Here is an 18297-nt window from a genome sequence, read left to right on the forward strand (position 1 = left end):
AACTTGGGTTTAAGATTACTGTTTTAGAAATGCTACTTTTAGAAAGTGGACATTTTTCTGCTCTTCACTCATTTGTGCTTTACAGCCTGTCTCCAAAACACATGTGGGTTGGTTGGCAGCTACACTTTGTGCATTCCCTCTAGACATCCACAAACACAGGGAGGTGCAGCTTCCAAGTTCTGGGCCTCAGAAGTGGGTTCTGCAGATGTGTTGCTACAAAGTCTATGCATCATCACCACTGACCTGATTGAACCAATGCAGGGCCTTTTGACGCCAATGCAGCGCCAATCTGGAGTCAGCTGTGCTCGACGACAATGCAGGATCTGAAGTTGCATTGCTGATCCAAGGTCCTGATCATGCAGCTTGACTTCTGTACATCAATTCAACTCCGTGGTTCAACAACGATGCACCACCAATTCAAGGTCTCGATTGTGAGGCCCGACTGTGACGCATCGACCCGCCTGTGTGAATAGGAACAATGCATTGCCTTTGCTGCATGGAGATGATCACCACATTTTGTGAAAAGATAGTTTTCTCACCAGGGCCTGCATTGACCTGTAGCTGGCCTTGGATTCCAGGAGGTTGCCCTCAAACTTTGACTTTGTCCAGCGCGACCTAAGGTAACCTTTTTAGCACTACTTTCTTCTTTGTGCTCTACTGCATTTATTTCTTGAAAATTCAATATCTCAACTTCAAAATACTGAATTTTTGTTGATTAGGGCCTATTTTTTTCACAACTGCTTTTTATTAAAAGTTGAGGCATTGCATATGTACAGTTCTCCACAATCAGGAGGACGCTGTCAACGGCATACATGTAACAGGATGTATATATAGCCTAAACTCTTAAATCACCCCCCTCCCACACCCCCATGCCCCGCTAAGTACCCCAAAAAACAAACCCCCCCGCTACCCACTCCTAATCCCACCCTAGCCCAGTGCACGTGTTCACTTTCCACCACAGTATACAGGTAAAGCACAGTAGGCATCAAGTACCCTCCAAGGCCCCGAGGTCCCCATCGGCAGATTGTACATCCTCTAAATCAACTGGGGGCTCCAAGGTCAACCCCCTGTAGTCCGCCCATCGCTTTCAGATCTTGTAATGTTTCCGGGGCATCCCCTGGCCTCAAACACAGGCAATTCTAGCCCCATAAGGAAGTCTAAGCCCGCTTTCCAGGCGCTAAGTGGGGGGGCACGGTCGCTCTTCCAGGCTCTCGCGAGATCTCGTTTGGCCATGACCAGGCCCAGCAGCAGAAGGTGACGCTTGTAGATGTTCCCACCTACATTCTCTAGGACATGAAGGAGACCCAGCCTGGGTGTGCGAGGAAGGTCCCACCCCAGTACCTCTGACAAACAATTCCACACCCCATTCCAGAATCGGGTCAGACCCACACAGGACCACACAGTATGCAACAGCGTGCCTCTCTCAGTACCACAGCGCAGGCATTCCGGGGAAGCAACGAGGCCAGCCCTCCACAGTCTCTCCCTAGTGTAATAGGCCCTATGTAGGTATTTGAACTGTATGAACCGGAGTCGCACAGCTATGGCAGCCCCACGAGGGGACTCAAGGGCCTCCCTCCAGTCATCCTCATCCAAAAGGCCAATATCCGTCTCCCAGGAGGCCTTCAACGACAGGAGAGAAGAGGAGCAGTGAGTGACAAGCGTTTGGTATATTTTGGAGACTTTCTTATCCCCAAAATCTCCCATGAAGAGCTTGGCCTCCACAGGGCTAAATTCGGGAAGTTGGTCTAGCCCCACCAGACTCGGTGCAAGTGCATGACGGAATTGTAGATATTTAAAGAATTGGGACTTGGACATGCTGAATTCGGAGCTGAGGTCCTGAAAGGATTTGAGGGTAGTCCCCGCAAGAACATGGCCAAGCGAGGAGATCCCAATGGCGTCCCAGCCACCAAACCCCGACAACGAAGCAAGTGCGGGAAGCTGTCCGGTATTCCATAGTGGAGTTTCCGCCGTCAGCCTACCCCACCAGCCCATGCGGGGCAACGCCTGTCTCCAGATCACGAAGACCACCTGGGTGACCCACGGCAATTTCTTCCGCCGCCTAGCCGAGTACAACAGCGTGTGTAGCGTGGCATCACCCATCAAGAAGTGCTCCAGTGCGTATGCCGGGTCGTTGTGGTCGCCGTACCACCACTCATTCAGAACCAACAGATGGGAGGCCTGATAGTAGGACAGGAGGTCTGAAGTAGCCAGACCTCCACAGTACGTGGATAAAAAGCAAGTCCGCAGTGCCACCCTGGAAGCGCTCCCGGCCCACAGAAAGCGGCCCAGTACTGAATTCACGTGACGGAACCACTGTGGGTCAATCCTATACGGATGGTTCTGCAATTGGTATAGGAGCCGTGGGAGGGCGACTATTTTGAAGATTGCAGACCTGCCATATATATTAAGGGGCATGCGAGACCAGGTTTTGACGTCCGATTGGACTCTGTCCCACACCGGCAGTACATTGCGCTCCCATGCAATTGTGGCAGACTCGGACAGGAAGACTCCCAAGTATTTTAGACCACCGACCGCCACCTGCAGGGCCGAAGCCCAGGGGTACGTCTCCAACTCTCCACCCAGCACCCACTGGGTCGATTTGCGCGGGTTGAGGAAAAGTCCCGACACTTCACCAAAGACCTGCATTATTTCCAGTATTCGGGGGCCAGAGCGGTGAAGGTCAGTCATAAAGAAAAGGAAATCGTCCGCATATAACGCGATTCTGTTCGAGAGGTCCGCCCCCCACACAAAGCCACGATACTGTGCATCGATGCGCACCCACGCGGCCAACGGTTCCACGGCCAGTGCGAAGAGGTAAGGGGATAGGGGGCATCCCTGTCGGGTCCCTCTGGCAATTGGGAACTTCTGCGAAATCGCCCCGGAGATGCGGACCGAAGCGGTGATGTCCGTGTACAGCAGCCTTATATATGAGATGAACACCGGGCCCAAGTTGAGACGCGGCAAGAGGGCGAAGAGGTAAGTCCAGCTGACCGAATCGAACGCCCTGTCGATATCTGCCAGCAACAACGCTGCCCGCTCCCCCGTCTCCCCCACAACGTCCACCACCGCCTGTGCACGCCTGATGTTGTGGCGCGTCGCCCGATGTGGCATGAAGCCGGCCTGATCAGGGTGGACCAGGTCCGTGACATATGGGAGAAGACGGTTCGCCAGCGCTTTGGCCAACAATTTAGCTTTGAAGTTGAGCAAGGATATGGGACGATATGACTCATGCTGATCGGGGGGCCTACCTGGCTTCTGGAAAACCACAATTTCTGCCTGACGCCAGTCCGACGGCAAGCTACCCCTTTCCCGCGCGACCTCCAACGCCCGCCTATAGTGCGGCCCAAGCTGTAGGTGGAATTTCTTGTAGAATTCACTGGGGAACCCACTCGGTCCCGGCGCTTTACCCACGTTGAGTTGGCCCAGCGCATCCCCCAGTTCCTCCGCCGTCAAGGGGAGGTCCAGGGCTATCCTGGCCTCATCTGATATCACACGGGGGGAAGGTCAGTAATGAACTGATCAATTGCATCCGGTGGGAGACCGTCCCGAGGAGCATAGTGCTCCGCATAGTAGGTAGCAAAGCTCGCCGCAAGAGTCGCAGTGTCCGTTATGGCTGTTCCCTCCCCGTCAGTGAGGCCTGGTAGAGTGATCCGTTGCAGCGTTTGTTGACACAGCCTATGGAGCATGGTGCAGGACTCATCACCCCACTGGTAAACCCTACTCCGTGTGGCCAGTCACGCTTGTCTAGCCTCGTCCATTAAGACCAAGGCGTGGGATTGCTGCGCTTGCAGGAGCAGTCGAAGCGCCAATTCGTCCCCTTCCCCTGACACCGTCTCTCAAACACTTCCACCCGCTCCGCAGCTGCGACAATGGCCTCCCGTCGAGTACGACGGGCGGCAGCACACCATGCAATGTCAACACTTCTCAGAGTGGGCTTCATGGCCTCCAAGACTGTCACCCCATTAACCCACTCTGTTAGATTCCCCTGCCAATTGAGGGCAATCGCGCTACGCACATGCTGTGTGTAGTCTGCCCGCTGGAGATGCCACGAGGACATCCGCCACTGAAATGGCCGGCGCGTCTTGTGCAATGCAATCCGCACCGCGACAGGGGAGTGGTCAGACAGCCCCCGAGGTTGAATTGCAGCCCGTTTCACCCTGTCGAGGAAGGCCCCCGGTACAAACACACAGTACAGCTGTGAGAAGGAGCCATGCACAGCAGACACATACGTGTACTCACGCGTCCTGGCATGCAAGTGTCTCCAGGCATCCACCCAGCCCAGCCCATCGATCATTGCCCTCAGCCACGTAGGGGAGGCCGCAGCCGCGACCCCCTGCGACCTCTGTCGGTCCAGACACATGTCCACAACATCGTTCCAGTCACCACCTATCACGGCCAAGGCGTCTGGGATCTCGGCCCACAATTCAAACAGTCTCTCTGCCAAGGACCATTGTAAAGGGGTGGGGCATACACACTGCCAAATACCACCGGCTCCGCACCAATCATGCCTTTCACAAATACATACCGACCCTGGGGATCAAGCCAGTGACGTTCGTGGGTATACGACAGCCTACGGTGGATAAGAATGGCCACCCCTCTCGAGCCCCTGGAAAACCCTGCATGAAATACTTGGTGGAAACCAAATCGCTGCAAACTCAGTGCCTTTGTACCCAACATATGAGTTTCCTGGAGTAACATCACATCGGCTGAGTCTCTCTTACCCCAGCGCAAGACTGCCCCACGCTTGATTTTGTCCAACATCCCCCTGACATTCCAACTCAATATTCGCATAGCGTCACCAGCGTGTTCCTGCCCTGATATGTCAACCATTGTCTGGATGGAAAAGTCTCTGAGGCCCCCAGGACCCGGCCCAGGCACCCAATACCATACACAACAATGCAGCAGAAATCACGTGCACCCCCTTCAGCATACCCACTACCCCCCCACGTCCACCCACCAACCCTGCCCCCCCAACAACTCAACTCCAATTCCCCTCCCCCCACCCCTATACCTCATGAAACACTGAAGTATCTGTCGCGGCATGGGGAGCTTCAGGCCCAAAACAGAGCGCCCAAAGCCCACCATACCAATGGATCCCAACTACTCCCCCCAACTAACAGGACCTTCCCCTGGGCCACCCCCCATCCGTGGGAGGACTGGGCTGCCCTACAGGTCAGTACCCCGAACCCCATTGTACCACAGCTTTCAGAACACGAGTAGATCAGTGCAGTCAGACACTTCCAGCGTCATTTCCCTTGAGCCAAACCAATGTTCAGGTCACACTGCAGCTGACGCTATCCACTCGACCGATGGAGCAGCCACACCGGGCCCCCTGTAGAGTCCACCAAAGGATGAGGGTTAAGTATCGAAGGCCGAACTCCCATGGTGCTCAGTTTTCTTTCCCCGACTGATCGGTGTCGGGCTGGGTCCCATCCGGGAGGCCACTACGGGACAGGGAGCGTCGTCGTGACTGAGATTTCCTGTGCCGTTTACCCTTGACGGCAGTGTCGCTCCTCTCCTGCGACGACCCACGAGATGGCCCGGAGCCCAGGCCCGGCTGGGCATTCGGCCGGAGCCTGACCGTCTCATCCGTCCACCTGAACACAGCCTCCGGGGTATCAAAGAAGTGGGTCTTGGAGTGGAAGACAACTTGAAGGCGGGCCGGATACAGCAACGAATATTGGATCTTCAGGCCACACAGCTTGGCCTTTGCCGCCAGGAAGGAGTGGCGCTGCTGCTGTACCTGTTTGGTATAGTCTGGGAAGATCATAATCTTGCGATTGTCAAACAGCAGAGTCTCTTTGGCCCTCGCTTCCCAGAGTATAAGGTCTCGATCGTGAAAGTTCAGGATTTTAGCAATGACCGGCCGAGGCCGTTCCCCCACCGGTGGTTTCTGCGTCAGGGCTCTATGTGCACGTTCCACTATGAAGCAGCGCGACAGGACATCCGGGGGAAGCATCCATGGGCCCCTTCTCGCAGTCCTCCGGAAATCCTACGAAGCGTAGGTTATTTCTCTGCGCTCGCCCTTCTGCATCCTCAAAGCGCAGTACCAGCCCTTTCTGGATTTTGTCCATCTCCGCCACTTTCTGTGTCAAGGCGCCAACTGCCCCTTCCACTCCTGTGATCCTGGTTTCAGTCTCCGCGATGCAGGCGACGGCATTGCGGAGATCCTGTCGTAGTAACATGACATCAGCTCCCACTGCGCCGATCTTAGCGTCCAACTTGTCCCTTGACTGTGTAATGGCTGCCATCAGGGCCGCATTGTCTGGTCCCGCGCTCTGGCCACCCCCAGTAGCCCCAGATCCCCCACTGGGTCCAGTAAATTTGTCAATTGGCCCTTGCTTGGTTGAGCCATTGCCACCCCCGCCTCTGGTCATGGTCAGGAAATTCAGGCGGGCTGCTCCGTGCCCGTGGTCGACCCTCCACACTCCGCAGGTCGAAACCAAGGTCCACCCAGAGGGCCTAGATCCGCTGACACCAAGGCCGCACCGTATCACCACTACCAAGCGCCTCCACTGACCAGGCACCCTGCGTGCAATTGCCACCAACGTTACTCGGGTCAGGGCCACAGCAAAACCCCCGACCCCGGGCCTCAGGCAGGGCTCCCCCACTCTAACAGGAATCGCCGTATGAGATCCGACTCCTCACCTCCATGCGTTCACGATACTGCAGGCCCTGAACCACCAGTTCCACACCGGCCGCCGCCGCCGTACCGGCTCCAGACACCCGCCTGTATCTGAGGGTCAGGACGGGCACAGCAGGGCACTCGGGCTCAGGACGATCAGGCAACGCCGCTTCACCGGGCCACCCCGGCCCCCAGTCTGGTCGCCACACAGAGGAGACGATGTCTGCCCCGGGGCTCCTCAAGACGCCTCACACGTATGCCCAGCAGAGAGGCGCCCTCCAAGACAGTTCTGGCACCACACTGCCCCCGGGGCCACAGGTCTCACCGCACCCGGGGGCCAAGCTACAGGGGTCCACACACTTGGGCCACCAGGCTGAGCGCGCCCCTCCGCGCGCCGATGCTCCACCTCCAGTCCCGAATCAAGTACGGCCACCGGCAGCTCAGGGGGACCGGACTGGTTCCCTGATCCGAGGGCTCACAACCAACACCGCTCCCTTACAGTTCCCAGCCGTGTCGGTGTTCCGTAGGTGGCAGGAGGCTCCGCTGTTCTCACCCTGGCCCCCCGGCAGCCGACCGTTTCCAGGAATACAGGGCCCGCCGGCAAGCAAGCCGGCCGACGTTCGGAGCCTCCGGCCGGGATCGGCGCAAAATCAAGGCCCCGGCTCTCCACGCAGCACGTAGGCCCAGGGGGCGCCGCCGCCACCAAGCACGCTAGCCAGGGACCAGGGACCCCAAATGCGGCACCGGAGGGTGCACTCCGTCCACCACTGCCTCCGATATCGATGTGTGGCCAAAAGTAGGTTCGGGGTCAGGATAAGCTTAAGGATAACTGACTGGCCGGCGGGAGCTCTAAGAAGCTGCGTCCGCCATTGTCGTCCTCGTAGCCACGCCCCGATTAGGGCTTATTTTACTCAAATAAATATTGTCTATTTTTCCAATCTGTTGTGGGGACTTTTGTGTTTTTTTTCACTGTGTTACTCGATGAGTTATTGCACAATTACTTTACACATAGCCCTGTAAGTCAAGCCTGCCTGTTCTGTGCCAAGCTGCCAGAGGATGAGCACAGGACAATTTAGGATTTTGTTGTGACTTACCTTGACTAGGATTGTGGTTCCTACATGGAGACGGTGGATACATCCACCAACTAGAGACACCATTTCTAACATCACAAGACCCATATTATGTGCAGAGGGGGCTTTTTACAACAAAAGGTGGACAGAGGCTTGAATGGCAACAGGCCAAGCCATCCTATGTCCTTTTTCATAAACTGTTTATCGTCTTTGGATAAATCAGATCTTTTAGTTCTTGATTATTTTAACAGTATTACTAATTATATCAATAGTTTGATTGTTTATTAACCATCCCTCTTTGGTGAAGTCTCAAGGTGATAGGTGGTTCAACAGTGCCTGGTCTAAGGCTTATAGGAACCAGAGGAATACCCTCAATATGAAACTAGGGTAGAGATGATCTGTAGATTCCACTACAAAAAGTGATTAGGACCAGAAAGAATGAATTGAAAGATGAAGCTAACGACAATATTGTTTTATCAAGTCTAAAAGAGAATGGGGGCTCATTTTTGAAATTCATCAATTCCAGCCTCCTAAATCCTAACATGACTACTAAATATGATATGTCTATTATGCCAGAAGACTGGGTGAAGCACTTTTCTAGATATATGATGAGGCCAACAGCTCCTTCTTTGATAGCTCTGGTCACAATTGTGGCACATATATGGCCTTTTGCCATTTAGATGTTAGAAGTTAGAACAGGAATTATAAATAGCTTGTCATTGAGCCCCTGTACCTGATGGAGTACCCATGGTTCTATTTAAGAGCCTCCATTGCTACCAGGGTTTTAAACAGGGCTTGTAAGAGTAGAATTCCAGACAGTGCCTGCATTCAAAAAGGTAAAAGAGGGGATCCTCACTGCCACAACCAATTTCTCTGGTAGACTTGGTGGTAAGAGTTGTTGACCTGATCATCATGGAACACATTTTAAGTTATGTGGAAGAAAAAAGTGTTCTTTTGGATATATAGTGGCTTTAGATCTGCTCTGGTAATTATTGAGCAATGTCTAAATCTATGTCTAATTGGGAAGTGTCCCACTGTAAAAAATGGTTCCTTGCATCTGGCTTTTATAGGTCTCACCTCAACGTGTGACCATGTCAATAGGCTGAAACTCTAGTCCATATTTGTCAACATAGGGATGGATTTAAGCATTATTTCTTTTTTGCCACATTTGCACAGTCATTTTTGTTTTTTGTCTTATTTCTTTACTGAATAAGTTACACAACACAAGCCCTTCATAGCAGAAAATAGAACAATTGGTGCCATACTATGCAACAATGGATGATGTGAGTGAGAGAAATGAGGATAGGGTGAAGGCAAAGAAGGACACATGACGCATGTAAAGTTGAAGGGACTACTCAGACAGTCGACCCCGGGTAGCAGCAAGCGTAGTCAGAGCGCAGTTCAGAGCTCCAAGCAGTTAGGGAGGGAGGAGATAAAAGTCCAAATGATCCATTGCGTGGGGGAGCAAGGGTCGCCACACAAGTTGAGAGGGGAGATTCGGGTCTCCTCATCCTCAGTTTAGGCTGTAAGGGAAACGGTGAAAAGCATTGGAGTAGTGGAGACCTGCAGAGTCGGACTGTAAGGGGAGAGAAGAATTCATGGTGAGGGATATGCAAGGGTTCGCAGGATCAGCACAATGGTTGCTAATGTAGAAAGGGGGTTATCCACATACCTGTGTTACTCGGGGCAAAGGAGAAAGGGGACTGGGCAGGAACAGAAGGGAGACGGTCATGATCTAGATAGGGTAAGGCAGAAAGGGAAAAGAGGGTATAAGAGATAAAGAAAGGAGAGGGTGAGATGTAGGGTGGTGGGGGCAGGGATGGGTAGGCAGCAGGGTTTATGGCTAGGGGTGTGACACAGCAGTATATGGGTCTTGTGTTCAGAGTATCTGACGGCAGGTCTACTGAAGAAACAGCTTTCTTCTGCTCATCCGGCATTCTAGTAGGCCAGCTAAGGCCTACTAGAGGCCAATTCAATGGCCTACTATGGCATGTGTGTCGCACTTTTACAGAATGGTGAAAATAATTTCTGCTGGTACTGTGTTCCAGTCCCACAGTCTCACCAACAGAATTCCAATCATTAGGAGTTTGAGGTCCCTAACTTGACTGATAATTTTAAAATATCTCCACTTCTGTGATGAGTTTCTCAATGGTTTAATCCTAATGCTACCTTAATTAAAATAATATTCAAAGATATTTTATCGTTGGAGGGACACCTTAAGTCAAGATGGTTGAGCTATATCAGATTTGTTTGTAATCAACTAGGTAGACCTGATATCTATGACTCCCCTGAGACCATAACGTAGAAGGATAAATTATGGGCTGGGACAATCTTCTTGCAATACAGAGTGTATGATAGAGAACTCTTAGAGATATCCAAACCCTATGTCAAGTCATACACCATGGTGATGACAACTTATAAAATGGAGCAGTATTTATCTTATGTTTATGATTCTTGGGACCGTTACTGTGAAAAACCAGGACCTAGAACGGTTTGCAGTGTTCCCCCATTGTGACTACTAGATGCTAGTTTTCCAACACTCTGCTATACATACCTAGGGCCTGTGATCTGGTTAAAAGTACATGGTAAATTTACAATAGGTCCCAAAAACGAGCTTTAAGCCCCTACTAAATATTAGAGCATTTAGGTTTAGAGGCCTAGTAGACTTAATGCACTTAAATGTGCACTACTGTGTTGCTGTCTGCCATTTTCAAGGCAGCATTGCTTTTCAATCTGCCTTAACATTAAACATATATGAAAACCTGACTTTGGATTTAAAGGTATTTCCAAGTCTCAAACAACCTTATTTTTATGTACGTGACCCTTAAGGTCTCCCCTGGGTGCCTCCAGGGGTAGGGTGCCTTTTAAGTATAAGCAGTGACATTATAAAAGATGCTTCATAAGCCAAGGTGAGGGAAAAACTGCCAATCCCAGTTTACCCATTGTAGAAAACTAGTTCCATAGGCTAATATTGTAATATTTTATTCAAGCATAAATATTGATAGGAGCGAGCTAGACATCGAATTCAAAGTTTCAAAATCATAGTTATGAAAAATCCAACAACTTGCCACTGTTAGATTTATAATAACTATCACAGAAAAACTGTTTTAGAACTTTATTTTCTGTATGCCAAAATTCAGACTTTCAACTGCCTTTCCTGATTGGCCAGTCTCTGCCACGTTGAGCCAAGCTGTCTTAATGAGGTGTGAAGTGGTCTGTAAGAGAGATAAAGAATTTCCTGTGGGTGCAGAACTTCAGCTGCAGAAAAAAGGACAGAAGGAGGTGGAGTGTCCAAACTGGTATTCAAAGGGAGAATTACATTGTAGGACAGCACAGGCTCACCTCCCACATCTCTTGCATACTGAGATACACAGGAGTCCCTGTAACAAGATTAGTGAAGGGCTGGATGAGGAGTGTTAGAGAATCCTAGCCACATCCACGGATTGACTTAGCCAGATGTGACTGTCTAGGAGAGAGTTTCTCCATTTTGTATTTTGCAGGAATAGGGCTTTCTGGGACAAGAATATGCCACATTTTGGAGGAAGTAGCCTCACCTGAGGGTGGCACCCTGCATCCTATTGGGCAGGGGTGCCCCCTTGCTTGACATCCAGGAACACTGAATAAATATGGAAGAGTTGCTAAGCAATGCAGATCCTTGAAACAACAAGGAGAAGAAGGACTTCCCTGCTCGAAATCTGATCTGCACCTAAAGGACTGCACTCTGAAGGAATGCATCTGCTGCACAATGTGGTACTACAGCCCCCTGGACTTTGCCTGGCTTCACAAAGATGAAGGAGTGGACTCCCTGAAAGGTACAGTTTAACAGATCCTGCCAGCACTATCTCCACCAAGAAGTCCTCATCCTGGAGTGCATCCAGTGGACTTTTAAGGATTTGGCCAGGTGTATTGTGGGAATTGTAGTCCCAACATCCCAAGGACGACCTCAGAGCTCCTTACCGCTTTGATTAGTGTATTGGACTCTTTAAACCACAGGAGAAACTTCAGGAATAAGTTCCAGAAGCTTGGAGCAACTTTTGGAAAACACTCCATGACCGACTTGTCAGCAAGAGTCAACCAACCAATGTCGAACAGCAACCTGGCCTAGAATTCAGGATTGTCCCATTGAAAGTCCTGGAACTCCAGCCCTCGACAGGACTTCCAGGAGTTGATCAGCCGACAATGTCGATGTGGATCCAGCTTGAAGAAGAGCCTAGCTCGAGGTTGAGAGAAAATCTTCCAAAAAAGTGTCTAAGTGCAAAGTTAAGAATTTATCCAGGGCTCCATCATCATTGTCCAACTTTGAATTTGTCCCAGTCAAGCGTGATCAGATGTCCCAAGTAAGCGCTATTGTTATTTAGCACTAGAAAGTGGGTTTTTTTGTATTCACTTCTCCGGTTGGGCAGGGATTCCGCGGAGTCCCAGAACTATGCTTGGGATCATAGGACCTTAGGAGACAGGGACTGAGTCATCCTACCACCTGAGTACCTATGAGACCGGGACCAAATAGCTATAGTGTCTCACTTGCCATCCTATTCACTCACAGAAGAGCAACTGAGTAGACACTCCAGAACACAACACTCCTGACCCTCTCAGGCATCGTGGTTGCAGGACACACCCTTTCGCTCTCACACTCGTATTGTTTAACAATACGTTCTGACAGAGACACAAGATAAGTTTAAATTGTTTATTTTAACTATCATGCTCTAGTATGCAGAATATGTGCCACAACAAGTAGGAAAATGTGTAACACGAATACAGTTAGCATAAAAAGCAGTTTGCAAATCATAAATGGAGCAGTCACAGTCATTATATACAAAATATTGAAGGTCAGAATATCGACCTTCAAAAATATCGAAGCAAGAATATCGAAGCTAAGAATATCCTATCTACATTATGGTAAGTACAAAAATATCCCCCCAAATAATGTTAAATAAAGTAAACAAGACATATAATTAAAATAAAATTATTTTAAAATGTTTAAAATATATAAGTAATATATATAATGTATAAATAAATCAAACATATACATATAATACATAATATTACTATACTTACTAATACATTTTTATAATTATTTTCATAACTTACAATTTATTTTTAAATATCATATACATTATAAATATATCTATACACAAATAAAAAAAAAGATTTTTAATCTTTTTAATATTATTATATACTCCATTTTCTTAAACAATACAAAAAATATTAGATAGAGGAGGTAATAAAATTACTATTCCAACTCCAAACAGTGCAACAGTAGGGAAACTTTTGGGTAGCGTAGGGGTAAAAATTACTATTCCCACCCCAGTAAGTGCAACCGTAAGGAATGTGTTGGATAGCTTAGGGGTAAAAAATACTATTCCCGCTCCAGTGAGTGCAACAGTAGGGAACATTGTGGATAGCAAAGGGGTAAACATTACTATACCCACCCCAGTGAGTGCAACAATAGGGAAAGTGTTGAATAGCATAGGGGTAAAAATTACTATTCCCACTCCAGTGACTACAACTGTAGGGAAAGTGTTTGATAGTGTATGGGTAAAAATTACTATTCCCACTCCGGGGAGTGCAACATTAGGGAAAGTGTTGGATAGCGTAGTGGTAAAAATTACTATTCCCACTCCAATTGAGTGCAACAGCAGGGAAAGTGTTGGATAGAGTTGGGGTTAAAATACTATCCCCACTCCAGGGAGTGCAACATTAGAGAAAGTTTTGGATACAGTAGGGGTAAGAATTACTATTCCCACTCCAGTGAGTGCAACAGTAGGGAAAGTATTGGATAGAGTTGGGGTTAAAACACTATCCCCACTCCAGGGAGTGCAACAGTAGAGAAGGTGTTGAATAGCATAGGGGTAAAAATCACTATTCCCACTCCAGTGAGTACAATTGTAAGGAAAGTGTTGGATACCGTAGGGGTTAAAATTACTATTCCCACTCCAGGGAGTGCAACAATAGGGAAAGTATTGGATAACGTGGGGTAAAAATTACTATTCCCACTCCAGTGAGTGCAACAGTAGGGAAAGTGTTGGATAGAATAGAGGTTAAAATTACTATTCCCACTCCAGGGAGTTCAACAGTAGGGAAAGAGTTGGACAGCATAGGGGTTAAAATTCATATTCCAACTCCAGTGAATGTAACAGTCTGGGAAATGTAGGATAGCGTAGGGGTTAAATTGACATAAATAATTTTGCAAAAGAAATAACATATTAGAAATTAAGTAACTAAAAAACTTAATGATAAATACCAATAAAAACATTTATATTTACTTAAATAACATTAAATTACTTCCCACCCTATTACCCCATAAACATACAACCCGCTACACATATAAAAAACACAAATAGTTTAATTGTCGATGAATCAAATAATAACAATTATTGACCAATTAATAATAAATTAATATATTAATTATCAATAAAAAATAACCAAAATAATAATTATAATTAAATACTTCCCACCCTATTCCCCTATAAACAGATAGCCCGCTACACATAAAAATTGGCAGTTAATGTAATTATCAATTAATCAATTAATACAAATTAATTACCAATTAGTAAATAATTTCAATGCATTGATTAACAACAACAAACAATAAATAAAATAATACAGTCATTACAAATATAATGATTACTTTTTTTCTTTTCTTTCAAAAGCTTTTATTCGGGTTGTCATAACAATCCATGTAAGCACAAACAAAAAACAAAACAGCAAGTTACATAATTATTAATCACAACAACATATTATGGCTGACAAAAAATTATAAAAGAATTGTACAGAGGGTAGCCAATACATTTCACTTATATATGATACATATATACAAGCCGAATCCCCCCCCAGAAATTGCTTAGGTTACGTGTGCAATAAATGTGTCTATAAAGTGCAAAAGTGCTACATATAATTCGGGGTATAAGGCCTAGATGCGTTTTGATAGACATATAAAAAACAGTCAACTATATACAAATATAAATATTAAGATAAATATTAAGACTCTATTAAAAGGAAAGATGTTCCAGCAGAATTAATGCATAGTTCATATACTTAACTATGTACTGATTTCCAATTCAAACAATAATAGATTTCCTAGCATCAATACCTTTCATTACATACATAGCAACAGAAAAGCAGGTATCTGAATTTTCCAAGCCCGTAATTAATTTCATTGCATATCTTACATTAAACAATTAGTAAGAATTAATTACCCATTATGAATTATCAATCAATTAATATTCAATAACAATAAATAAAAATATGTTAATTAATTATAATTAAATTACTTCCCTCTCTATTCTCCTATAAAACTATTCACCTAAAAAAATTACTAATTTCTAAACATGTAATACATATATTTAAAAATAATAAAAATAAATTACAAAAAATATTAATATAAATTACATACTAAAATACATAATAAAAATATAAATATCGACATTATTTACAACAATATTTTTTATAATGATATTACTTACTTCGATATTACTTATTTCTATATTACTTACTTCGATATAAAAAAAAAACAACATTACTTACCTTAAGGTCGATATTCTGGTCAACGATATTCTTGACATCGATATTCTGTCCCTACTCGATATTAGTGTAGGTCCTTATAAAAAAATTGATATTTTGACTGGTCACCATGCGACAGTGAAACCTAACCTCCCTCCCCTTCTACTGAAGCAAAATGATTATATATTAGAAGATATCTAGGTGTTAGTAGCAGGCCCAGTACCTTAGTATATCCAGATGAAAGTTCTAAATTTCAGGGATCGTCATGATCCTTTACCCGGAAAGGTCCCTCTCCAAGTGTATGTCACCTATCTGTGCATACACTTATGACAAAAGTATGTGTTATCATACAACAGCTGAATTTGAGTGTTTTGTCTAGGTGCTACGGCCTGATCGGAACAGAATAACAAGGGGCATTTTTGTTCGATCTTGCCCACATGTTCAGACTGAATCCCCTGGAAAGAACAGAACCCAAAAACAACAGAGTGTTCTGTGTGAGAGTACATTGTGGCATAAAGACAGATTTATCTATAGAGAATCATGTGCAAAACAGAGGACAGTCTGCAACATGCTCATGCTAACATAGGGAAAACGACAATGGGCGTGTACGGTACATGTAATGCCCTCCTATTAATTAGGATATTAGCAGTAAATTACAACAAAAATCAAATGATAAGTAGAACCGACGTGCGAAAGCAGTTGCAGGTCAAGATCGTCTCAAACTTAGCATTGCCGAATGTGGTGGAACTTTGTGCAAAAAAATATATCCAATTACAGCGTATCACCAGGACCCAAGATGTAGGATGCCAAATGGAACGACAAAATTCAATTAAGAAAGCCTTCCAAATTTGAAATAACTGCCATCCAATTGAGCAGGTCATAGGAACAAGCATGGTCCTTGTTTCCAATTGTCTATAGAACCATCCAAGGAGAACCTGTGTGGGTTTCAGTGAAACTGATCCAGGAGATGCTGTTCAGTCAGACAGTGACCACCTCCCGCCACTGGCACAAACACTGGGTTGTATACAAGTCGCATACCCAAGGAAAAGTCGTAGTTATGGCCACAAAGGGATCCATCAACAGTTCAAAATTCAGGGCCGCATGAGATGGGGTAGCCAGGCAAATATCCAGGGCCCACTGAAAGGGGTTCAAGATATAGTAAAACACCGGTTGCACACAGATGAAGTAAGCATATTGGAAGGTCAGACAAAATTTGGCATATAGAGGTCACATTCCAAAAACGTGTAGCATCTTATCAAAGTACAGCTGCAGCGATGCCAATCTGGGCAGGACCACAGATGAAATAGCCATTGCGGAATAGAAGGAACAGCACAATGGTGCTAACAACCAAGAGGAGCAGCAGCAGGAACCCACCAAATATGCTGGAAAAAATAAAATGTATAAATGCTAGTATTTCTCTGAAAACACTTTGAAAAGAAATCACAAGGCTGGAGGCCACGAGTTTCAAAAAAGGGTTCCAGGCCCATGGTATAAGACGCAATAAATATTTATTTATCAATTCCCTGAAATACAGGGGGAGATTTGTATTCAATAAGGATTGTATTTCACTAAATGCTCCCTTCACCTGCGATTCAAAGGCCTTAACAATTCTTGTTAAATCATTAGCACTTTGAGGGCTCTCAGCTTATTGAAAACTGTTTTCAGGGTCAGAATGTGAAGTCACAACAAACTATTTATAGTCCCATGTGGAGGAGGAAATCAAATGTTGTTGCAACAACTAACTAACTGAGAAATAGACTCTATGGGGGTGATTACAATGACAGGTGGATTGCCACCGCCCGCATGGCGATTCACCCGCCATAATCCACCTTCCGCAACCCAATTCCCCCCACCATTGTAATGGCGGGGGACCCCGGTGGATGGAAATACCACCGCCTGTTTTCCACCCGGTCGATTAGTCGACTGGGCAGAAAAGGTTTTAATAATGTGGCGGTGTCTACCAGACACCGCCATCCATATTAGGATACATTCGGGGATTTGCCTTTCCTTGGCGGCGCTGCCGCCACAGAAAGGCATGCAGTCCTTGACATTGCGGGCCCATAGCGGGCCCCCAGGTATTTTGGGAGGTGGGGGTGCATATGGGGGGTACCTATGGTACCCCCCTGCATTTGCATGTACAACGTGGCAGGCACCGCACGGTGCTTGTCATGTTGTGCATTCAAATGCAAAACTTGCATTTTTAACATTGCAGTGGGTGCTGCTGGCAGCACCGCCTGTCGCAATGTTAAAAATGTGGGACGCTTGGCAGTTCGGACTGGACTGTTCCCATGAGGCACAGGGTCAAGGCTGATTTGCATATGGCCATGTCTGAACTGGGGTGGTGTGGAGTGCAAAAAAACGATGGATTTAGGCTCAGATCTCTGTACTGGGGTGAATGTATGACATTGTTCTGCATTCTGTCCATCAATTGTTGTTTTTCCATTTGTCACCACGAGTGGGATGGGTATGCTCAGACGTGAGTCTCATGCTCTACACACCACTGGACTCAAGATATCCTGGCTGAAGACGGCTGATAGCCAGAAAGCGGTCCTAGGATGCTTGATTCCGGTCCAGGAAAGACATGGCTTGGCAGTTCGGGCTGGACTGTTCCCATGAGGCACAGGGTCAAGGATGATTTGCATATGGCCATGTCTGAACTGGGGTGGTGTGGAGTGCAATAAAATGATAGATTTAGGCCCAGCTCTCTGTACTGGGGTGAGTGTATGACATTGTTCTGCATTCTGTCCTTCAATGGTTGTTTTTGCATTTGTCATCCCGAGTGGGATGGGTATTCTCAGACGTTAGTCCCATGCTCTCCACACCACTGGAGTCAAGCTATCCTGGCTGAAGACGGCTGATAGGCAGAAACCGGTCCTAGGATACTTGATACTGGTCCAGGAAAGACATGGCTTGGCAGTTCAGGCTGGACTGTTCCCGTGAGGCACAGGGTCAAGGATGATTTGCATATGGCCATGTCTGAACTGGGGTGGTGTGGAGTGCAAAAAAACGATGGATTTAGGCTCAGATCTCTGTACTGGGGTGAATGTATGACATTGTTCTGCATTCTGTCCATCAATTGTTGTTTTTGCATTTGTCACCACG

The sequence above is a fragment of the Lissotriton vulgaris genome, chromosome 5 (genome assembly GCF_964263255.1).
Source record: "Lissotriton vulgaris chromosome 5, aLisVul1.2, whole genome shotgun sequence".
Classification (NCBI taxonomy): Eukaryota; Metazoa; Chordata; class Amphibia; order Caudata; family Salamandridae; genus Lissotriton; species Lissotriton vulgaris.